This window comes from Hyla sarda, chromosome 3, assembly GCF_029499605.1.
Source record: "Hyla sarda isolate aHylSar1 chromosome 3, aHylSar1.hap1, whole genome shotgun sequence".
Taxonomy (NCBI): Eukaryota; Metazoa; Chordata; class Amphibia; order Anura; family Hylidae; genus Hyla; species Hyla sarda.
In genome coordinates, this window is record NC_079191.1 from 44,733,815 (window position 1) to 44,758,208 (window position 24,394).

A 24,394-nucleotide genomic window follows, 5' to 3' on the forward strand; every position below is an offset into this window, starting at 1 on the left:
TATCAATGCACTGCAATGATCTGTGTAGCAGATAAGTGTGTGCAGTATAATAGCCACTAGGGGGAGCTATAACACTGCACAAAAAAAGTGTGAAAAAATGTCAATAAAGATCATTTATCCCCTTACCTAATAAAAGTAAGAATCACCCCCCTTTTCCCATTTAAAAAATAAACTGTGTAAATAAAAATAAACATATGTTGTATTGCCGCGTGCAGAAATGTCTGAATTATAAAAATATATCATTAATTAAACCGCACGGTCAATGGCGTACGCGCAAAAAAATTCAAAAGTTCAAAATAGTGTATTTTTGGTCACTTTTTATATCAAGAAAAAATGAATAAATTGCGATCAAAAAGTCCGATCAATAGAAAAATGGTACCACAAAAATCTTCAGATCACGGCACAAAAAATGAGTCCGCCCCATACGCGGAAAAATAAAAAAGTTATAGGGGTCAGAATATGACAATTTTAAACGTGTATATTTTTCTGCAAGTAGTTATGATTTTTTCCGAAGTACGACAAAATCAAACCTATATAAGTAGGGTATCATTTTAACCGTATGGACCTACAGAATAAAGATCAGGTGTCATTTTTACCGAAAAATGTACTACGTAGAAACGGAAGCCCCCAAAATTTCATTTTTTCTTCAATTTTGTCGCACAATTAATTTTTTTTTCCATTTTGATGTGGATACTTTGGTAAAATGACTAATGTCACTGCAAAGTAGAATTAGTGGCCCTAAAAATAAGCCATCATATGGAATTTTTGGTGCAAAATTGAAAGTGTTATGATTTTTTGAAGATGATGAGGAAAAAATGAAAATGCAAAAACCGAAAAACCCAGAATCTTTAAGGGGTTAGTGAGTGTATGTATTTGTATTTACTATTTTTTTTGTTTGTTTGTGTATTTTCATTTATTTATTTATTTTATAGATTTTTTTTGTGTGTATGGATTTGCATTAGTTTATTTTTTAGTTGTTTGTGTATTTGCATTTATTATATAATTTTGTATTTGTTTGTGTATGTATTTGCGTTTAGGGAAATGTTCCTATTTCAGTGCCTTCTGTCTTACTTTTCAGCTGACAGCCTACAGTACCATGCCAGGGACATGCAGCTTATCCACACATCTCCCAGTGTGACTCAGTGGAACACCCCCTCCTCCCTGCCAGTCACTTCTTGTCTCAGCCTCCTCCAGCCTCAAGACTTTCTTGCAGCTTATAGCATCAGGGGCACATTATCCCAGCATCCTGAAGTGCGCATGCGCGGCTTGCAGACCGCATCAGGCTCCCAGGCTTGCTGTGCAGAGGCTGTAGCTCTATCTATGCTGCTAGTAAGTAGAATAAACCCTTTCATGACCTGTGATCAGGATCAGAAGCCTCTTCTTACCATCCTGTAGGTTTTGCACATATATTACTGTGCTTTGTTCTTTGTCTGCCTTCTTCTTGCAGAATCCTCCTGGCCTGTCACTGCTCTCTGTTTGTTTTGTTTATGTGTGTTGTGTAAATATTGCATTGCAGGGTAAGCAGATAAAGTCACACTATTGTAGGTGAATGTGCAGTGATTATAGAGATAATGCCCCCCCCCCCCCCCCCCCCTCCCCTGGTTTGGAGACTGCCAGGCACTGTACTCTCTCCCCTCCTCCTGAGGCTGGCCACCAGATAAGAAGGAAGAGGGAGGAGAGTGCTTAGTGCCTGCTGCTGCTATTACACAGGAGGACTTCTCTAACACTGTGTGTGTGAGCTGCTGGCATCAGGGCTGAGGAGCTGGATGTGGGGTGAGATACTGAACAGCTGTGTGTGCATAGTGGGGAGAAGGGGTGCAGTGCTAAGGATGGTGGGGAGAAGGGGTGCAGTGCTAAGGATGGTGGGGAGAAGGGGTGCAGTGCTAAGGATGGTGGGGAGAAGGGGTGCAGTGCTAAGGATGGTGGGGAGAAGGGGTGCAGTGCTAAGGATGGTGGGGAGAAGGGGTGCAGTGCTAAGGATGGTGGGGAGAAGGGGTGCAGTGCTAAGGATCATGGGGAGAAGGGGTGCAGTGCTAAGGATCATGGGGAGAAGGGGTGCAGTGCTAAGGGTGGTGGGGAGAAGGGGTGCAGTGCTAAGGATGGTGGGGAGAAGGGGTGTAGTGCTAAGGATGGTGGGGAGAAGGGGTGCAGTGCTAAGGATGGTGGGGAGAAGGGGTGCAGTGCTAAGGATGGTGGGAGAAGGGGTGCAGTGCTAAGGATGGTGGGGAGAAGGGGTGCAGTGCTAAGGATGGTGGGGAGAAGGGGTGCAGTGCTAAGGATGGTGGGAGAAGGGGTGCAGTGCTAAGGATGGTGGGGAGAAGGGGTGCAGTGCTAAGAATGGTGGGGAGAAGGTGCAGGGCTAAGGATGGTGGGGAGAAGGGGTGCAGGGATAAGGATGGTGGGGAGAAGGGCTGCAGTGCTAAGGATGGTGGGGAGAAGGGGTGCAGTGCTAAGGATGGTGGGGAGAAGGGGTGCAGTGCTAAGGATGGTGGGGAGAGGGAGTGCAGTGCTAAGGATGCTGGGGAGAAGGGGGTACAGTACTAAGGATCATGGGGAGAAGGGGTGCAGGGCTGAAGATGGTGGGGAGAAGGGGTGCAGTGCTAAGGATGGTGGGGAAAAGGGGTGCAGAGCTAATGATGGTAGGTAGGGGCCTCAGAGCTGGGATTGCTTAGGGTCAAAGTGGGCTTTATGTAGGAAACAGCTGAAAAAAAGAGTAATGCATTGCATTGATAGATATGAGACAGATAGATAGATAGATATGAGATAGATATGAGATAGATAGATATGAGATAGATATGAGATAGATAGACATGAGATAGATAGATAGATAGATGCATGTTATGTGTATTGTCCTAATAGATGCTTCTCCAGCTGTCTATAGACACATCATGACATGTACAATGTGTTAATAATGTTTGGATACAATCTTTTGCATTTGAATGATAAGACTGTAAGTGATGTGCACAGGATGTTGGTGATGATGTCATTGTGTCATGTATGTGGTCATTCATCATGTGGCAGGCTGGGCACACTGGGTGCTGGAGACAGGCATGATGAAATCATGTGCATTGTTACTATGTAACACATTGTTTATCACTTCTAAATGTAGCTGTTATTTGTGGTTACTTGGTGTGTTATTGCACTGCTAAAGTGATGTTATTGACATGTGAGTAGTTTTTTATCGTTATATTGATAGATTATCAGACAGATACATAAACATACTAAGTAATGTAGATAAAAAGATTTAGATACATTTAGAGAGGTATCTATCAACCTATATCTATCTCATATCCAATTATCTATCTATCATCTATCTATCTATCTATCTAATATCTATCTCTCATCTCTATTTCTCTATCTCTTATTTATATATCCCTCTATTTTTGTATCTATCTATCTATCTATCTATCTATTTATCTATCTATCTTTCATCTATCTCCTATCTATCTCATATCTATCTATCTATCTATCTATCTATCTATCTATCTTTCATCTATCTCCTATCTATCTCATATCTATCTATCTATCTATCTATCTATCTATCTAATATATATCTAATATCTATCTATCTCATATCTATCTATCTCATATCCAATTATCTATCTATCATCTATCTATCTATCTATCTATCTAATATCTATCTCTCATCTCTATTTCTCTATCTCTTATTTATATATCCCTCTATTTTTGTATCTATCTATCTATCTATCTATCTTTCATCTATCTCCTATCTATCTCATATCTATCTATCTATCTATCTATCTTTCATCTATCTCCTATCTATCTCATATCTATCTATCTATCTATCTATCTATCTATCTATCTATCTATCTATCTATCTATCTAATATATATCTAATATCTATCTATCTCATATCTATCTATCTAATATCTATCTATCTCATATCTATCTCTCATCTCTATTTCTCTATCTCTTATTTATATATCCCTCTATTTTTGTATCTATCTATCTATCTATCTATCTTTCATCCATCTATTTATCTATCTATCTTATATCTGTCGATGTAATCTAATCTGTCTAATATATTTTGATCTATCTGTCTTCTATATATTTTTGTATCTATCTATTATCTATTAATCTATATCAAATCTAGCTATAAAAATACAGAAACTACCCACATGTCAAAAATAACTAGATAAAAAAAAACTAGATAGATATGACATAGACAGATAGATAGATAGATAGATAGATACTGTTGATACATTAGATCGATGGGGGAGATTTATAAAAACCTGTCTACAGGAAAAGTTGCCCAGTTGCCCATAGCAACCAATCAGATCGCTTCTTTCAGTTTGCAGAGGCCTTAGGTAAAAATAAAAGAAGCAAGCTGATTGGTTGCTATGGGCAACTGGGCAACTTTTACTTTGCACAGGTTTTGATAAATCTCCCCCAATGTTTCCCAACAAAGGTACCTCTGGCTATTGCAAAACTGCAACTCCCAGCATGCCTGGACAGGCATGTCCTGGCATGCTGGGAGTTGTAGTTTTGCAACAGCTGGGACACCCTGGTTGGGAAACAGATAGATAGATAGGAGATAGATATGATATGATATAAATAGGAGATAGATAGATATGAGATAGATAGGAGATAGATAGGAGATAGATAGATAGATAGATAGATAGGAGATAGATAGATAGATAGATAGATAGGAGATAGATAGATAGATAGATAGATAGATATGAGATAGATAGATAGACAGACAGACAGACAGATAGATAGATAGATATGAGATAGATAGGAGATAGATAGAAATATAGCTAGATAGATAGATAGGAGATAGATAGATAGATAGATAGATAGATAGATAGATATGAGATAGATAGGAGATAGATAGATATGAGATAGATAGATAGATATGAGATAGATAGATATGAGATAGATAGATAGGAGATAGATAGATAGGAGATAGATAGGAGATAGATAGATAGATAGGAGATAGATAGATAGGAGATAGATAGAAATATAGATAGAAACATAGATAGATAGATAGATAGATAGGAGATAGATAGATAGATAGATAGATAGGAGATAGATAGAAACATACATAGATAGATAGATAGGAGATAGATAGATAGATAGATATGAGATAGATATATAGCTTCCTGGTACCCAACCAGCTCACTGTCTCTTAGCTTGTTGTATAGTTTTCCATTGATATCGCCAGTATTATAGATATATACTTGTATTCATGCAGTGTTATTCGTTGTCATTTAGTTATAATATATGTATTTGTTCATATAGCACCAGCATATACAGCAGCACTTTACATTGAATACAAACAGAATCCTATAGAGCTCACAATCTAATTCCCCCATCTCGGGAATGCTTGTATAGTATATAAGGCTGCACAGTACATAAACCTTATAGGAGGCCATTAAAGGGGCTGCGTCTCCATAAACACCTCATGATGCTTCTTCAGGACTTCCACTTTTTTTTTTGTTACAGTTACAAACGACATCCTGGAGCCCTCTATTTGTATATGACCCATAATGTAGTAAATTGGAGTAGCCATATTAGTCCAGAGATGCAGAGGCAAATCAAACAATGTTGCAGTATCTTGTAGAGACAAAATGCTGTTAGTCCAATTAAAAAAAGGTATTACAAGATACTGCAACATTGTTTGGATTTGCATCTATGTGACCCATTAAATACAATGGAAAGTAACTTCACCTATATGGCAACTTTTTTTTTTTCCTTTCTCCTGGATCGTAGCTTCCCCATCAGTCTGATTTTCCAACCAGTGTGCCTCCAGCTGTTGCAAAACTACAACTCCCAGCAGGCCCGGACAGCCAAAGGCTGTCCGGGCCTGCTGGGAGTTGTAGTTTTGCAACAGCTGGAAGCTGAGAAGTTACTTTCCAGCAGATGTTGCCCTGGTTGGATTCCAGCCCATGGGCCCCTGCGTGTAGATGTTATATTGCAGTCTATAGGTTTGCAGCATTACTATCTTATTGTCTTTGTACAATTAGTGGTTTTGTATTACCGGAGGGAGGGGTTTCTGAGGGGGACATGTTAGGCCTTACACAGAGCTGCTCAGTGTACATTGTTCCACACTGTGCCCCCAAACCATCTGGCCGTGGGATCATTTGACTAATATAGGACCACAAGCTATTTGCATTCCCTCACTGTAGAACAATGCAGATATCCGACCCTATTGACTTAAAGGGGTACTCCGGTGAAAACCTTTTTTCTTTTAAATCAACTGGTAGCAGAAAGTTAAACATATTTGTAAATTACTTCTATTAAAAAATATCTTAATCCTTCCTGTACTTATTAGCTGCTGAATACTACAGAGGAAATTCTTTTCTTTTTGGAATGCTCTCTGATGACATCACGAGCACAGTTCTCTCTGCTGACGTTATTATAATAATACTTTATTTATTGTTGTCCTTAGTGGGATTTGAACCCAAGTCCCTAGCACGGCAAGGCAGCAGTGCTAACCACTGAGCCACCATGCTGCCCTTAGCATACATCTGCTATGCATCTGCTATGCATGGTTGCTAAAATGGACAGAGATGTCAGCAGAGAGCACTGTGCTCGTGATGTCATCAGTGTTCCAAAAAGAAAGGAATTTCCTCTGTAGCATTCAGCAGCTAATAAGTACTGGAAGGATTAATATTTTTTAATAGAAGTAATTTACAAATATGTTTAACTTTCTGCCACCAGTTGATTTAAAAGAAAAAAGGTTTTCACCGGAGTACCCCTTTAACATGGCCGGCCTTAATGATTAAATCTATAGCATTGGGCCAGTGTTTCCCAACCAGAGTGACCCCAGCGGTTGCATAACTACAACTCCCATCATACTTGGACAGCCAAAGGCTGTCCGGGAATGCTAGTAGTTGTAGTTTTGCAACAGCTGGAGGCACTCTGGTTGGAAAACATTGTATATGGCAATGGCAAAGAATGGAGGTGTAAATCAGCTATCAGCAATGCTGGGAGTTATAGTGCCACAGCAGAAGATTCACAGATTGCAGATGTTCATCTTTAGGCTAAGTTCACACAGGGACATTTCTGTGGTTCCGCTCATATTCAGTCCTGCCAAGCTGGAAGCAGATTTTTTTTGAGTTTTGCGGGTTTCACCAAAATGTTCACAAAATGTATGCAGAATTTCTTGCGTTTAACACACAGATTTCAGACGGAATTCAGAGTCCAATCGACATGTTCATTCTTTTTGGCGAAATCCGGAATGCAGAATTTCCGCAGCAGAAAATCTGTTGTTTGAATGTAACTGGAATTTTTTTTTTTTTTTTTAAGCAACTGGTACCAGACAGTTAAACAGATTTGTAAATTACTTCTATTAAAAAAATCTTAATCATTCCAGTACTTATCAGCTTTTGTATAATACACAGGAAGTTCTTTTCTTTTTGAATTTCCTTTCTGTCTGACCACAGTGCTCTCTGCTGACACCTCTGTCCATTTTAGGAACTGTCCAGAGTAGGAGAAAACCTCTCCTGCTCTGGACAGTTCCTGACATGGACAGAGGTGTCAGCAGAGAGCACTGTGGTCAGACAGAAAGGAAAGTCAAAAAGAAAAGAACTTCCTGTGTATTATACAGCAGCTAATATGTACTGGAAGGATTACGTTTTTTTTAATAGAAGTAATTTACAAATCTGTTTACCTTTCTGGCACCAGTTGATTAAAAAAAAAAAATGTATTCCAGCGGAGTACCCCTTTAACTTCATGTAGGAGAATTTTGAAGCAAATTATTATTATTATTATTATTTTTTGCCAGATTTCACAATGAAATTCTGCCGTGTGAACATACCCTTAGTCTCTGTTTACAAGGGATGATTCGAATTAGGGGCGGGATTTTTAAAATATTTTTTAAAAACATTTTAACAGTTTTTTTTACACTTTTTATTTTTGTGTCCCCCACCCACTTTTTATTTTTGTGCCCCCCCCCTTCCCCCCTCCCTTCCCCTATTGTTTGAATGCTGATCTAGATTAAAGGAGATCTGTAGTGCAATATAACTTATCCCCTATCCGAAGGATAGGGTATAAGTTATAGATCATAGATCGCGGGGGGTCCGAGCGCTGGGAGTATGCTGGAAATGAGGCACAGCAGTATGCTGGAAAGGGGGCGTTCTGTCCCCGCATGACACGGCGGCTGACACGCCCCCTCCATGTACCCCATAGAGATACATGGAGGGGGCGTGTCTGCTGGGGACGAAACTTCACTTCCTGCTGACTGCCGCTGCCCCATCCAGGAGATCCCGGGGGGCCCCAGCGCTCGGACCCCCCGCGATCTATAACTTATCCCCTATCCTTTGAATAGGGGATAAATTATTCTACGCTGGAATACTCCTTTAATGTAGATCAATGTAATGCATAAGCATTATATTGCTCAGTGAGAATGGCACTTTATTGCTCCAGCCTGTTTGAAGCAGGTTTTTTCAGTTACTCACTCACGGCCTGTACTGAGGCCTAGTACATCGCGGGCTGGAATGGGTTTATTAGAAATGACTGACAAAAACATAGGCACAAGAACAAAATGTTTCCAGTCGCCATTGTGACCTGACAACTGGGATTTGTCTAGCCCTGGTGTAGTGTGTAGTGTACTGTTGGGCAAAGCCACTTTTACTTCATATGTTCCCTAAACTGGGCTCTCTGTGCTAATCTCAGTCTGATGTGAAATCTGGATCTCCAAGTCATTTCTTAAAATATGCAATGCGGAATTTCTAATCTATGGCATATGTGTAACTAATAAGCTACAGGAAAGATAGATACGTAGAGAGGAGGTAGATTAAATGCTTGTCGAAAAGATATATTCACTGTAGACCAGTGGTCTTCAACCTGCGGACCTCCAGATGTTGCAAAACTACAACTCCCAGCATGCCCGGACAGCCATCGGCTGTCCGGGCATGCTGGGAGTTGTAGTTTTGAAACATCTGGAGGTTCACAGGTTGAAGACCACTGTTCTATATCATTCACCCTAATGTTACAGGGGTTGCAGCCTGAAGTCCCTGGCCGCTGGCTGTCCGGGCATGCTGGCAGTTGTAGTTTTGAAACATCTGGAGGTCCGCAGGTTGAAGACCACTGCTGTAGACTATAGGGTCGTACAGAACAATGGAGCCTGTTTCTAGGAGAGAATGGCCTTGGGCTTGCAGGAGATAATGATAGAAGCCCATGGAAATAGAGACTAAGTACACAACTAGTCATTGACATGGGAAGGGGTGACAAGGTTTACATTTAGTACTGTTCAAAAAAATAATAAATTCCTCTTTCAGCTCAAAATTTAGCTTGCATCTTCAGGATATTAAGATTATTTATTTTTTTTAAGACCAAGTACGGGGACCAATATTTTTTTAAGTGGTGACTTGCACACATTATTAATTAATTTTTTTTTTTTTATACATTTTTTCGTAATGTCATATGACAGACTTTGTAAAGTCTTAGGCGAAAGTTGAACATGAGGCCCTCATTGACTCATAATTAGGGAATGCTCCCAGTAGTTAGGTAGGGAATCCCCCCTATTAGGTAGAAGCCTCCAGTAGGTAGATAATCCCCCTCTCACATTAGGTAGAAGCCTGCAGTAGGTATATAATCCCCCCCACACACGCACACACAATATGTAGAAGCCCTAAGTAGGTAGGTAATCCCCTCCCCCAACCCATTTGGTCACATGTGTGGTGTGCCGGTACCGTATTGCATACCGTACCTGGTGTGGTGGTCCCCAAAGTCAGAGTAACTATGCTCAGGTAGGGTCCCCCAGGTGGGACAGCCCCTAGTCGCCTCTCCTCTATTCTAATTCTGTGATGTTTATATGAACATATTTAGTAATAATGTATATTTAATATAATGTATAGTATACTTACCTTGTTAGCGTCGCAGGACCTTTGGTCATGTGACTATGTTGATTCCTCTATGGTGTGTTAGAGGATCTTTGGAGGTCCTTGGGTCACATGTTTACCCATAATTCTATGTGAAGGTGATTGACAGAAGTATTGGACCAATTAGCTCTAGTCCAGCCCCTGCCCATATAAGGGAGCTGTAGCCAATTATCGCTCTCTTGGGTTGCTGCTCTCGTGGATGCTGGACTAGCAGGACGGATCTGCGCAACTTTCAAAGACACGCTAGGCCAGAAAACCTACCGGCCTCAGCCTAAACTAAACCGTGAGTTCTAAACTAATCCCCGCTAAAGCTAGCGTGACTACTGGACCAAAACTAAATCCCCTAAATCCAGTGGAACAGCGCATATCAGTCTAAGGACTCTAAATTGCTTGAGGTCCCAACCACTGTCAATCTCCAAGAGAATTTGCATGTATAGAGACTGTTCTGGTTATGAAGCTTGCATAAAATCTTCAGTAAAGTTCCAACTGTTCTCAGCAAACTCTCCGGTTGTGGACATTCAATTATTCTATACCTCCCTATCGCTCTTGGGAAGGGTGGCAGTAGGACAAGCCCTCACCCTGGCGTCACGAATAGCTAGGGTTAACTAGACACCCTTTAGTCACCGCAAAGCTATACTCCCCATATACTTCTCCCCCAGGCTATCACACATGTTCTCACTGGTTGGAGCCATTGATGCTGTAGCAGTTTTCAAACTTGACCCTAGGGCTTCAACACCATCTCCAGTTTCTAAAGCCTCCTTCCGATAGTCACTTTCCATTTTTCTTGTTTTTTGCACATAGTGGAAGCGTAGCGTGCCCGCCAGGTGGGCAGTTTTCTGCGCCAAATGATAATGTAATTTCACATTTTACATGTAACTGGAATGTATTACAAGGTGTATCCCTCATAGCCATGTCATACCAAAACACAGCAGAGTAAATCTCCCCCATTGTTTTTATGGAAGACGAACAGCGGAGATACTCATTGGTTGCCATATTGGATATCACCCAACCGGCTCGCTCTTTTGTTGACGGGCAGGTTGAGCTGGGTTGTAGAGTGACAAATACTTGTCTGACCAGATCTGGACCTGGGCCCTAAAAGAAGTGGGGAAACCTGTCAAAGACGTTTAGCTGGAAACACTGCAGTAAAGAACTGTATCCATGATGTGCTGCTATATATATAGATATCAGTGCCGGGCTGTGAAGTGCAGGATAAATCGTGTAATTAATTTCCTCGGAATGCTCAGTAATATTTGATGCAGTTTAAGTAGCTGACAGTGTCCCCTCTGCTGACCTGAGATAAGAGAAATTAATTTTTAATAAACCCCTTCCATGGCAGTCCCCTGGATTGTAGCCATAGATGCAGCGTTACTTACTGGTGATCATCATAATTTATTTCCCTCAATTCTATTTATACCTTTCCTATGTACCTTGCTCTGCAGCATCGGTTCATATACACTCTTATCTGGGCACCCTCCGTTTATCCTGCTCCTCCTGCTTCACAAATAATATTCCAGAACTACAGTGAAGACTGACACTTATAGGGGAATCACTATCTCAACTAATGTAATTAAACCTGGTAGGCATGTCAAGTAAAATATATTAGCAAATTTGCTTCCTACTCCTGATATTCCTGCTCCCATCCTTTTCTTGTTGACAGCTCACTGCCTAGGTTGCTGTGGTTAGGTGTGTGTGTCTATATATATATATATATATATATATATACACACACACACTGGTTCCTCAACATACAATGACCATTGTAACTGAAAACCAGACTCACCATACAATGCTACAGACAGTCCAGATATTTCAATGGCTGGAATAACTAGGGGTGTGAATCGGCATGAAGATACGATATATCGTGATAAATCCCGATTCTGTTTACAGGACGATATATCCCGATATATCCCGATTCTGTCTCAAAAACAATGTATTTTACACTTTTATTAAAACATTTTTTTATTTTTTTATTCACTTTATTAGACTTTTAGGATTAACCATTAGATTCCTCAGACAGATGAATGGAGTTATATTGAACTCCATTGATCTGCGATCCATTGATAGAGCCTAGTCAAGCCAGGATCTATCAATGACAGAGCCACGGGACAGCAGGAAGCAGAGGTAAGCCCTCCGGCTACCTCTATAGTGGATCGCCCGCCCGTGATCACCCTGCGTACTGCGGGGGGGGGGGGGGGGGGGGGAGAGCGATCCACCCCACTAGCCCACCAGGGAGCATTCACATATCCCTTTAGATTCCGCTGTCAGCTTTCACAGCGGTCATCTAAAGGGTTAATAGCAAGCCACGGCGATCGCCGCATGCTGGCTATTAGCGGCGGCCCCCAGCTACTGAAAATAGACAGGGACTGCAGAGTATGGAGTGGGCAGGAGTCCGGAGCCCGCTCCATACAGACTGCTGAGCGCCGCATGCTGGATATTAACGGCGGCCCCCAGCTACTGAAATCAGCCGGGGGCTGCAGAGTACAGAGCGGGCAAGAGTCGGGAGCCCGCTCCATACACCCAGAGCGCTGCCACGCTTGTCAGGTCCAGCCCTGCTTGCACAAGCCGGAAAAATTCACCTGCCCGGCACCAGGAACTGCATGTCCCGGGCGTCGGGAAATACCAATTCCACATCCCTAAAAAGATTGATTAAAAAGTATTTTGAATCGATTCAGTATCGCCAAATGGCAGAACTGACCAATCAGAATGGGCATTTCACTGGTACAACCCCTGTATTACTGAAGTGCATGCACTGAATTCCTGTCTGGTAGAGCCCCCTACAGTACAGGGGGGTACTACATGTTCTGTACTACTCTTCACCTGTGTCATGGTTAGCTGCTCCTTTGGACACCTGGTGAGGTCGCCTCCATGTTACTTAGGACATTGTGTGTACTTTACAGGACCTTGAAGAAGCTCCTGTCTTCTACATAGACAATGATTACAGCTCCCAGCAGATCTTTCTTACTTTTATATGTAAGGACTTGCTTTATCTGTAGTAGATATCTACTTATTTGTCTTTAATCTTCACTTTTTCCTATTTTTGGATGACTTTTGGGGCTTCAGAATCAATTACCAGTTTCCCATCAAGTTATGGGCTCAATATACAATGGTCTCAACATAGAGTGGTCGTCCCGAAACCAATTAAAGGGGTTATCCAGTGGGAGGGACATTTTAGCCATTGCACAGTATATCAAAAACAAACCTCTACTTACCTCAGCATTCCCGCGGTGCCTCTGGTGTCCTCTTCATGTCAGATATCGTGACACATGGGCCTGGAGTGACATCAGGGCGCAAAGTGCCACACAGCCCCTCAGCCAATCACTGGCAACGGCAATGTTGAGTCTCAGCCAGTATTAGCCTAACTATGGCCTCTAGAGTGGATTAGTGGTCTGTAACTTAGGCATCAAGCTGCTAGCAAGGAGATGAAAGGAGCAGGAATGTCAGGAAAAGGGGGCAAATTTTCTAAATAAATATATTTGCAGAAATATTTAACTTGACATGCCTTACGTAACTACGTAAGTTGGGATGGGAATATCCCTTTAAGGTAGTCATACACAGAAGATAGCTGACACCTATGCCTCCCGATCCCCACATAACCATGAATGCTCAGCTTGGTTGAGCATCCATGTGTTTAGAATGGAAATGTGGTGGGGTGAGCTGCTTCTGGACTCCTGGTAGCGGCCTGTCTCCCTAAGAACAAAAGGATGAGGCAGTTAAAAATGCAACATACCTGATCTTTTTCTCCCCTGACATTATATATAGGGCGACGGTCAGGAAGCCACCATACACACTAGATGGGGGTCTGGGGGGTTTGGCCATCACATGTTTATGGGGGGCCTTGAATTATCAAAGTTGGAATGGAGAGAAAGGCCAAATACTCACTAGACATGTATCAGAAGATTTTGGTGGGACCAGGTGACTATCTAATGTATATGGGGGTCTCCAAACCCTCCCATCACCATGCTCAATTTAAGCTACTAACAGAGAAGTCTGGAATCAGCATTCTTCCAAGTCAAGTATTCATGTCTATGGGGGAGATCAAAAAAGATGGTTGTGTAGCATGTTTTGATTTCTTTGTTCTTAGGGAGCTTCAGAATGCATTTAAAATGAGTGCAAGCTCAGCTGACCCGAGCATGCATGCATATGGAGGATAGGGAGAGACAGCCATCTTACAGTACGTGTATGGCTGCCTTAAAGGGGTACTCCGGTGGAAATTATTATTTTTTTTAAATCAACTGGTGCCAGAAAGTTAAACAGATTTGTAAATTACTGTTTGTATAGAGTTCACACACCGCTCACCACCTCTCGGAATAGCCGCAACACCTGTGCCTGGGAGTGTCGATCCCACCTTCGGCTAGGTACAAATGTAGAAAATGACAGAAGTCTACGATTAAGCACGTAACTGCGAAACGCTTCAGTCACCTTGCTCTGTTGTGAACATTGTCTGAAGATTCCTAAATAAAGCAAAGCTACTTTTAACTGCAACTCCAAGTGCTGGGCGATCCTTTCATTTTCTAGATTTTTAAATTACTTCTATTAAAAAATCTTTACCCTTCCAGTACTTTTTAGCAGCTGTATGCTCCAGAGGAAATTATTTTTTATTTGAATTTCTTTTTTGTCTTGTCCACAGTGCTCTCTGCTGACACCTCTGTCCGTGTCAGGAACTGTCCAGAACAGCATAGGTCTGCAATGGAGATTTTCTCCTGCTCGGGACAGTTCCTGATACTGGCATCAGGTGTCAGCAGGGAGCACTGTGGACAAGACAAAAAATAAATTCAAATAGAAAAGAATTTCCTCTGTAGCATGCAGCTGCTAAAAATTACAGGAAGGCTAAAGATTTTTTTAATAGAAGTCATTTACAAGTCTATTTAACTTTCTGGCACCAGTTGATAAAAAAATTAATAAAAAATAAATAAATAATGTTTTCCACTGGAGAACTCCATATGACAAAGCAAATGTAGATGTTATTCCAGTGGAACGTTGTCCTCATGTAAAACCAGGACAACCAGATACTTTTCTGTAAAAGCAAAAATTCCCTTTCCCTTGACACGCTGATGGGAATAAATCGTAGCCATAGAAACATTTATCTGTAGGACGAGCCTCGTGAGCCATAGCCGCCTTCATGCCGTATATTGCAATTTCCTTTTTCAGTTCATGGTCCATAGAATATAAAGGAGATTATTTCTGTAGGGGTCACCTTAAAAGCACTTTGGGGAACACCGGAGTTCACATTGTACACAACTGGATTGTACACAACTGGATTCACAGTGCTGAATCCTTATAACGGTGGACTTTAAACTATGGACCTTCAGATGTTGCAAAACTACAACTTCCGGCATGCCCGGACAGCCAACGGCTGTCCGGGCATGCTGGGAGTGGTAGTTTTGCAACAGCTAGAGGCCTACTGTTTGGAGATTTCTGCTTTACAGGGAAAAGTCTATGGGGATGCTTTGGCAAAGCTGCCTAGACATGCTGTGTGACCTTTGAATTGGTATAGATTGATCTCTGAGCATCATCTATTGTGAAGATCCGGTCTTCTCTATATATTGGTATCACCTGTTACTTTAAAGGAGTAGTCCAGTCCTGAAAAACTTATCCCCTATCCTAAGGATAAGGGATGTTTTATATTAAGCTCAAGCGAGTATTAAGCCCACCCGGGGGCAAGCGATTTGGCCCAAAATTAAGCCCAAGCGAGCATTAAGCCCAAGCAAGAATTAAGCCCACCCGGGCAGGCAATTTGGCCAAAAATTAAGCCCAAGCGAGTAGCAAGCCCACCCGGGGAAGGCAATTTGGTCGAAAATTAAACCCAAGCAAGGATTAAGCCCAAGCAAGAATTAATCCCACCCTGGCGGGCAATTTGATCGAAAATTAAGCCCAAGCGAGAATTAAGCCCAAATGAGAATTAAGCCCAAGCAAGAATTAAGCCCCACTCCCCGAGGGGTTTGGGAAAGGGGATACGTTTTTCAGGACTGGATTACTCCTTTAATGCTGTACAGATCACTTTCCAGAAGCCTCCTCCTTATCATCACAGTCAGAACAGAAAGTCTTAGTTTACTTTTAGGCCTAGTGGCCAAAATAAGAATTGCAAAATTTCAGGATTATTTTAAAATATAGATAGCATTTGCTCTATCCTACAGAGAACTTCTCCAACCATGATTGGCGTCGCATTGGGAATATTTTGTGGCTTAGTGCTCCCCTAAATTTTTAGCGTTCCTCCTATATTTATGACATGTAACAAAGCCATATGTTTCAAGATAGGAAAGCGTTGCAGTGCGTGGATATATGGATGAATGCAGCAAAAAAAGGGAATTAGAACACATATATATGATAATGGGAGCACTTTAGGGAACATTACTGGCATATCTAGTGCAGGGTGGTAAGGGGCGGTGTATGACTCAGGGATCTTGTCTCTGGCGTTCTTTGAATTGCCATGTCATACACAACCTGGACCAAGAATAACACCTAACATCAGTTATGATAGGAGTATTCCTTTAACCCGTAGGGCGTGGGTCTATAGTATAGTCTTTATATATCGGTAAGTTCTCTGGTAATTCCACCCCCACTCCAGTGTTGCCTGCGGAGCCTGCTGCAATGATGTCATGCTCACATGTAGCCACCACTAAACATATTACAGTGACACAACATCAAGGGGCCATAGCGCAGTACCGCACTGCGGCAAGAGCATCCGGACATCACTTCCGGCCGCAATGTGGGTAAAATGCAGACTGTCATAGGTGAGTGGTGATGCATATAAAGTTCTTGCATCGCTACTCACTTAAGAGGCAGTAACAAGGACTTACTACAGGAACAGGGACTTAGTGTAGGAGCAAGAACAGGACTTACTACAGGAGCAGGAACAGGGGGTAACTACAGGAGCAGGAACAGGCACTAACTACAGGAGCAGGGACAGGACTTATTAAAGGAGCAGGAACAGGGCTTACTACAGGAGCAGGAACAGGGGCTAACTACAGGAGCAGGAACAGGCACTAACTACAGGAGCAGGAACAGGACTTACTGCAGGAACAGGACTTACTACAAGAGCAGGAACAGGACTTACAACAGGAGCAGGGATAGGACTTACTAGAGAAGCAGGAATAGGACTTACTACAGGAGCAGGAACAGGGGGTAACTATAGGAGCAGGAACAGGACTTACTACAGGAGCAGGAACAGGACTTACTACAGGAGCAGGAACAGGGGGTAACTACAGGAGCAGAAAAAAACGTACTACAGGAGCAAGAACTGGCACTAACTACAGGAGCAGGAACAGGGACTTACTACAGGAGCAGGAACAGGGACTAACTACAGGAGCAGAAACAAAATCTTACTACAGAAGCAGGAACAGGGATATACTACAGGAGCAGGAACAAGGACTTACTACATGAACAGGGACTTACAACAGGAGCAGGGACTTATGTCAAAGGTAGGAGTCCCTGTTCCTGAACACTGAGCAGTGAAGCATATACTTGATGTTCAGCTAAAGGTGTTTTCTATGACTTTTTAATTTACAGCCATCAATATCTGATCGGTGGGGGTTAACTGTTTGATAAAACTGCTGCTCCCGTATTTACACTGTGCTCCCTTCACAGTGTTGTGGCCACATCAGGTTACTGCAGCTCAGCTCCCTATGAAGTGAATGGGGCTGTGCTATAGTACTAAGCTACATCTGTGAATGAGCCACTGTGACTGGATAAACTATTTGTTCTCATGAGCGATGAGGATGGTGACCTCCCACCAGTTGCACATTGATGACCGAATCCATGTTAACCATCTGTAATACAGTATGTGAAATCTATTGGCACCGATGTAGTCAGTATTTCAGAACAAGGGGCCTTAAAGGGGTACTCCACTGGCCAACATTTGGAAGTAAATGTTCTGAACGCTGTTTTCGTGCTGCGGGGGTTGGCCATGCCCCTTGTGACATCACGGCCACACACCCTCAATGCAAGTCTATGGGAGGGGACATGGCGGCCGTCATGCCCCCTCCCATAGACTTGCATATAGAGGGCGTGACCGTGATGTCACGGGGGCGTGGTCGACCTCAGCAGCACGAAAACAGCATTCGGAACATTTAATTCCAAATGTTGTCCAGTGGAGTACCCCTTTAAACTCTGGTTTAAGAACATCTGAGCATTGGGGCGTCCTGTTTTATGTTACAGGCTTGTGTATAGTGAACAGTCCACTTAAATAATGATGATGATACCTTATATAACACCAAGATTGTATTGCGCTTCATTCTTCTTCTACGTGAGCAAATTCATCTCCACCAGTCATAGCCATTGTACTCCTGTACTTTACATAGAACATCAAGGTGAGAGCTTTATAAATGAAAAGCATTGAGTCTCTTCAGAATAACAAGGACACACGTCAAAATAAAGAAAACCGTGGAATCAATAAGGACACTGATAAAATGACCATTGACTTCAAAAGAGATGTTTTGTGTTATGTTTGTTATGTTATGGCCTTCAAGCAGCACCACCATCATTCTGCACTCAGTACCCCGTGGTGAGAGTGTGAAAACAGAATGTGAGAAATTTTTGCAAACTTATCAAAAACGAAAAACTAAAATTAAATTCAGACCCTTTGCTATGACACTTGAAATTTAACTCTGGGCTCATAACATCTCTATGATGCTCTTACACCTGGATTAGAATCATCTCTGGTAAATTCAGATGATGGGACAGGATTTGGAAAGACACAGCCCGGTCTATATAAGGTCTCACTGCTGACAATGTACACTGCTCAAAAAAATAAAGGGAACACTTAAACAACACAATGTAACCCCAAGTCAATCACTTCTGTGAAAACCGCACTGTCCACTCAGGAAGCAACACTGATTGACAATCAATTTCACATGCTGTTGTGAAAATGGAACAGACAACAGGTGGAAATTATAGGCAATTCGCAAGACACCCCCAGTAAAGGAGTGGTTCTGCAGGTGGTGACCACAGAACACTTATCGGTTCCTATGCTTCCTGGCTGATGTTTTGGTCACTTTAGAATGCTGGCGGTGCTTTCACTCTAGTGGTAGCAGGAGACTGAGTCTACAACCCACTCAAGTGGCTCAGGTAGTGCAGCTCATCCAGGATGGCTCATCAATGTGAGCTGTAGCAAGAGTGTTTTCTGTGCCTGTCAGCGTAGTGTCCAGAGCATGGAGGCGCTACCAGGAGACATGCCAGTACATCAGGAGATGGGGAGGAGGCTGTAGGAGGGCAACAACCCAGCAGCAGGACCGCTACCTCTGCATTTGTGCAAGGAGGAGCAATAGGACCACTGCCAGAACCCTGCAAAATGACCTCCAGCAGGCCACAAATGTGCATGTGTCCACTAAAACGGTCAGAAACAGACTCCATGAGGGTGGTATGAGGGCCCGACGTCCACTGGCGCCACTGGCGCCCTGTGCTCTTCACAGATGAAAGACGTGTCAGCGTCTGGAGATGCCGTGGAGAATGTTCTGCTGCCTGCAACATCCTGCAGCATGACCGGTTTGATGGTGGCTCAATAATGATGTGGGGTGGCATTCCTTTGGGGGGCCGCAGAGCCCTCCATGTGCTTGCTAGAGGTAGCCTGACTGCTATTAGGTACCGAAATTAGATTCTCAGACCCCTTATGAGACCATATGCTCGTGCGGTTGGCCCTGGGTTCCTCCTAATGCAAGACAATGCTAGACCTCATGCAGCTGGAGTGTGTCAGCAGTTCCTGCAAGAGGAAGGCATTGATGCTATGGACTGGTCTGCCCGTTCCCCAGACCTGAATCCAATTGAGCACATCTGGGACATCATGTCTCGCTCCATCCACCAATGCCACGTTGCACTACAGACTGTCCAGGAGTTGGCGGATGCTTTAGTCCAGGTCTGGGAGGACATCTCTCAGGAGACCATCCACCACCTCATCAGGAGCATGCCCGGGCATTGTAGGGAGGTCATACGGGCATGTGGAGGCCACACACACTACTGAGACTCATTTTGATTTGTTTTAAGGACATTACATCAAAGTTGGATCAGCCTGTAGTGGGGTTTTCCACTTTGATTTTGAGTGTGACTCCATATCCAGACCTCCATGGGTTGATAAATTTGATTTCCGTTAATAATTTTGGTTCGATTTTCTTGTCAGCACATTGAACTATGTAAAGAAAAATTATTTAATATGATTAGTTCCTTAATTCAGATCTAGGATGAGTTATCTTAGTGTTCCCTTTACTTTTTTTGAGCAGTGTATGTCAGAGCCAAAACCAAGTCATGAGAAGGAGAGAACTGCCTGTAGAGCTCAGAGGCAGAATTGTGTGGAGTCACAGATCTGGACAAGAGTACAAAAACATTTCTGCTGCACTGAAAGTTCTGAAGAGCACAGTGGCCTCCATAATGCTTCTTTTGAAAAAGAATGGAACAACCAGGACTTCTTCTAGAGCTGACCACTCCTTCAAACTAAGTAATCGGGGAAGAATGGCCTTGGTAAGAGAGAAAACCAAAAACTCAATGGTCAATCTGGCTGAGCTACAAAGATCCTGTGTGCAGGCGGGAGAAACTTCCAGATCAACCATTACTCAATTTTAAGCTGGACACTGCTCATCACCTGCCCAATACCATCCCTACACTGAAGTATGGTGGTGGTCGCATCATGATGTGGGGGTGGTTTTTAAATAAAGCAATGTACAAAGATAAAAAACCTCATCTAGAGAACTGTGGACCTCAGTCTGGGCCAAAGGTTCACCTTCCAACAAGACAATGATCCTAAACACTCAGCCAAGACAACACAGGAGCGGCTTAGGGATGACTCTGGTAATGTTCTTTAGTAGTCCCCTGGGCGGGGAGCTAAGATCATCTAGTCCCCCTGCTCCGCCTGTAATCCCGCCCCCTCAGTGTGACTGACAGCCCATGTCACAGCTCTTCTCCTTAAGCATACGGAGCAGAGCGATGACGCGAGCCGTGCCCGGACTGTCAATCATGCTGAAAGGCATGGTTACAGCGCAGCAGATGGGACTAGGTGAGTAAAGCTCCCCACCCAGGGGACTACTTACAGAGCCTGTGGGGGACACTTTCTAACATCATTTCCTCACTATCCCTGTGGGCAGGAATGTCTCCCAGGGATGGCAAGGAAGAAGATTTTACCATTCATTATGCGTTACCATGTGTTATACATGGTAATACAGTGGCCCTTCAAGTAACAATATTAATTGGTTCCAGGACGACCATTGTATGTTGAAACTTTTTTATGTTGAGATCATAACTCTATGGAAACCTGGTAATTGGTTCTGAAGCCCCAAAATGTCATCCAAAAATATGAAAAAGTGAGGATTAAAAAAAAAATAAGTAGATAACTAATAGAGAGAAAGCAATTCCATACATATAAAAGTAAGGCTGCGTTCACATGGTCGTCTAGATGCGTTCCGTTCTTTTCCCTTCAAAAATAAAAACGGACTTTAAAAAAAACAGGCAATAACGGATGCAAACTGATGTTATCTGTTTGTATCCGTTTGTATCCATTATTGTTCAGTTAATAAACAAAAAAAACTATATATATATATATATATATATATATATATATATATATATTTTTTTTTTTGTTCTGAGCATGTTCAGAAAGAAAAACGGTTCAAAAAACGGTTTGAAAAAATAGATGCAAATGGATGACATTAAAGGCTCATCTGTTTTCCATAGACTTCAATGTTAAAGTTACTGTATCCGTTTTTTTCTTCAGTTTTTTTGACGGGAGAAAAAATACTGCATGCACCGTCTTTTCTCCCGTAAAAAAACCAAAAAACGGAAATGAGCGCAGACGGGTGCAAACGGATGTGATAGGATTGTAAAAAAATCCCATTGATGTCAATGGGATTTTTTAATAATCGTTTCACATCCGATTGCACCCGTCTGCGCTCATTTCCTTTTTCTTTTTTACGGAAGAAAAGATGGTGCATTCAGTATTTTGTTAATCTGTTTACAAGCAGCAACAACTGAACCTGAACGGGGAAAAAAAATGGGGACAGACGGCGCCACCAGACACCAGTCAGTGCACACACTTCAGTAATATAGGTGTTTTACCAGTGAATGCCCATTCTGATTGGTCGGTTCTTGCAGCCATTGACACGGTTTACAGATCTGGACTGTCCGTGGTATTGAATGTTGAGTCTGATTTCAAGTTACAATGGACCAGAAAAGACATTGTATGTTAAAACTATTGTATGTTGAGGCCATTATAAGTTGAGGGATCACTGTATCTTATTATAGGTTTCCTTTAAAGGGTAGCTCCCATCATCCTATTTTTTTTTTTTTGCTAGCCCGTTTCCCCCCCCCCCCCCCCGCTACGGCACTAGCCCGTTCACTCCTCGCCCCAAGCCCCCCCCCCCCCCCAAGCCCCCCCCCCCCCCCGCCCCGCATACCCGATTCCCTCATTACACTTACAGTTACTACAGAGTCCGGCAGCGGGCGTGCAGGAACAGCGGCGGCAACGAGGCGGCGGCGGCGATGTGCGGGAGGAGTGGCCTCCCAGCCAGTGGCCGGGGAGCCAATGTGCTCGCTCCCACCTGTCTGATTGACAGGCAGGGAGCGAGTGCAGCCTAACTGAAAATGGACTGATTGCCACTCCAAAATCAGTCCTTTTTCAGTGGCCAGATTTTAAATGTAAATTAAACCTTTTTAATGGAAAAAAAAAATAACAAAAGAATATTAGAGATATGTTGTAGTACATAAGTATTACAACATATCAAAAAATAAAGTTGGTGACAGTGCCCATTTAAGACTTTTTGAAATAGAAATCATTTTGAAAACTAATAAAAAAAAAAATTCTCCAGAGTACCCCTTTAATGGGCTTTCTGAAATGGAAATCAGGCAAAACAAATGTCCTTTTATTTTTATTTTATTTTTTTTACCTTACATATGGTCCACGTAAAGGACGTGGATCATCATAGCAAGCCATGTGCACATCCTCAGCCAGCAGGAACTGCTGGGAAACTATATTTTGCAGAATTATGAATGCGGCTCTGGAGCCTAATAATCGATTCCAATATAAATGTAAACGTCATGTAAAAAAAAAAGTACCTAAATTCTTTATATACAGTTGATCACTGCCTGTATTTGAAATTGAGGTCAAAGGTGAACATGAGCTTTACTTAGTATAGTATGTGTTACTTGGTTTGTTTGTAGCGCCATGTTTATCTTTCCTCTACTTTACATAAGGTACAATGTGATCTTCTTCGCTCTTATTTACAGATACATTATGTAACATTGGAATAATGCCGCCTGTTGTAGGGCCCGGCTATTGCGGCGCTGAGTGTTTTCCCTTCCAGGCAGCCTCTGTATCTTTTTTTCCTGTAACCCTGTAATCTTCGCTATGCCGCCTGCCTTTAATGTGGGAAATTAGATGGGTGTCGGTAACCATTCCTCTGTTACCTAGGAAAATAATAATAGTAATGCCACTGCCCGGCCCGGTGTAGCTGTAAGTTACATAATTTCCCATCACAAACACAAAGCTTGCTGGAGCCCCTGCTGATCTCTGTAGCTGATCTCTATGGGATTTAAAGGGGTACTCCGGTGGAAAACATTTTTATTTTTTTTTTTTTAAATCAACTGGTGTTAGAAAGTTAAACAGATTTGTAAATGACTTCTTTGAAAAAATCTTTACCCTTCCAGTACTTTTTAGCAGCTGCATGCTACAGAGGAAATTCTTTTCTTTTTGAATTCCTTTTTTTTTGTCTTGTCCACAGTGCTCTCTGCTGACACCTGATGCCCGTATTAGGAACTGTTCAGAGCAGGAGAAAATCCCCATTGCAAACCTATGCTGCTCTGGACAGTTCCTGACACGGACAGAGGTGTCAGCAGAGAGCACTGTGGACAAGACAAAAAAGAAATTCAAAAAGAAAAGAATTTCCTCTGTAGCATACAGCTGCTAAAAGGTACTGGGAGGGTAAAGATTTTTTTATTAGAAGTCATTTACAAATCTGTTTATCTTTCTGGCACCAGTTGATTTAAAATAAATAAATACATTTTCCACGGGAGTACCCCTTTAAGGGCTATATGAAACTTAGCTTAGCTATCCTACAGATCAGTGTTTCCCAACCAGGGTGCCTCCAGCTGGTGCAAAACTACAACTCCCAGCATGCCCGGACAGCCGAAGGCTGTCCGGGCATGCTGGGAGTTGTAGTTTTGCACCAGCTGGAGGCACCTCGTTGGGACACATTAGTGTAAAATAACGTACCTGTTATATCAAAGCAAAAAATACTACTTCTATATGTTACTCACAAGGTCATGCAGATTCTTCATATGTCTATGTGTCTAGCTTCTGTATTTGGCGCACAAATCTCTCCGTTCTGCTGCTCACTCATTCTGACATCCACTGCTCAGGAAGGGGCGTGTGCAAGGCAAGAACTTATCCCGCCCTTACCCACCAGGAATTATAAATAAATTTCAAATGAACCTAAAATACAAAAATAAATATTTTCGGATATATTTAGGGTCTATGCACACTATGGAGTTTCCACCAGGAGAGACTAGGGCAGAGAGACTGGTGCCAAAAAAGTTATACAGATTTGTAAATGACTTCTATTCCAAAAAATTAA

The 24,394-nt window shown here is 42.4% G+C and overlaps 1 protein-coding gene across 2 annotated transcripts in view; it reads left to right on the top strand.

The window, feature by feature from the left end:
• Positions 1 to 1,183: 1,183 nt before the first annotated feature.
• RNF144A (ring finger protein 144A) overlaps positions 1,184 to 24,394 on the top strand; it is a 65,271-nt gene continuing 42,060 nt past the window's right edge. The window contains exon 1 of one of the 2 annotated variants that reach the window (XM_056564128.1): positions 1,184 to 1,329. The gene's annotated coding sequence lies outside the window, so the exon portion shown is untranslated. Of the gene's footprint in view, positions 1,330 to 1,664; positions 1,774 to 24,394 lie in introns of those variants that run through there. The other variant, XM_056564129.1, reaches the window with a different exon arrangement.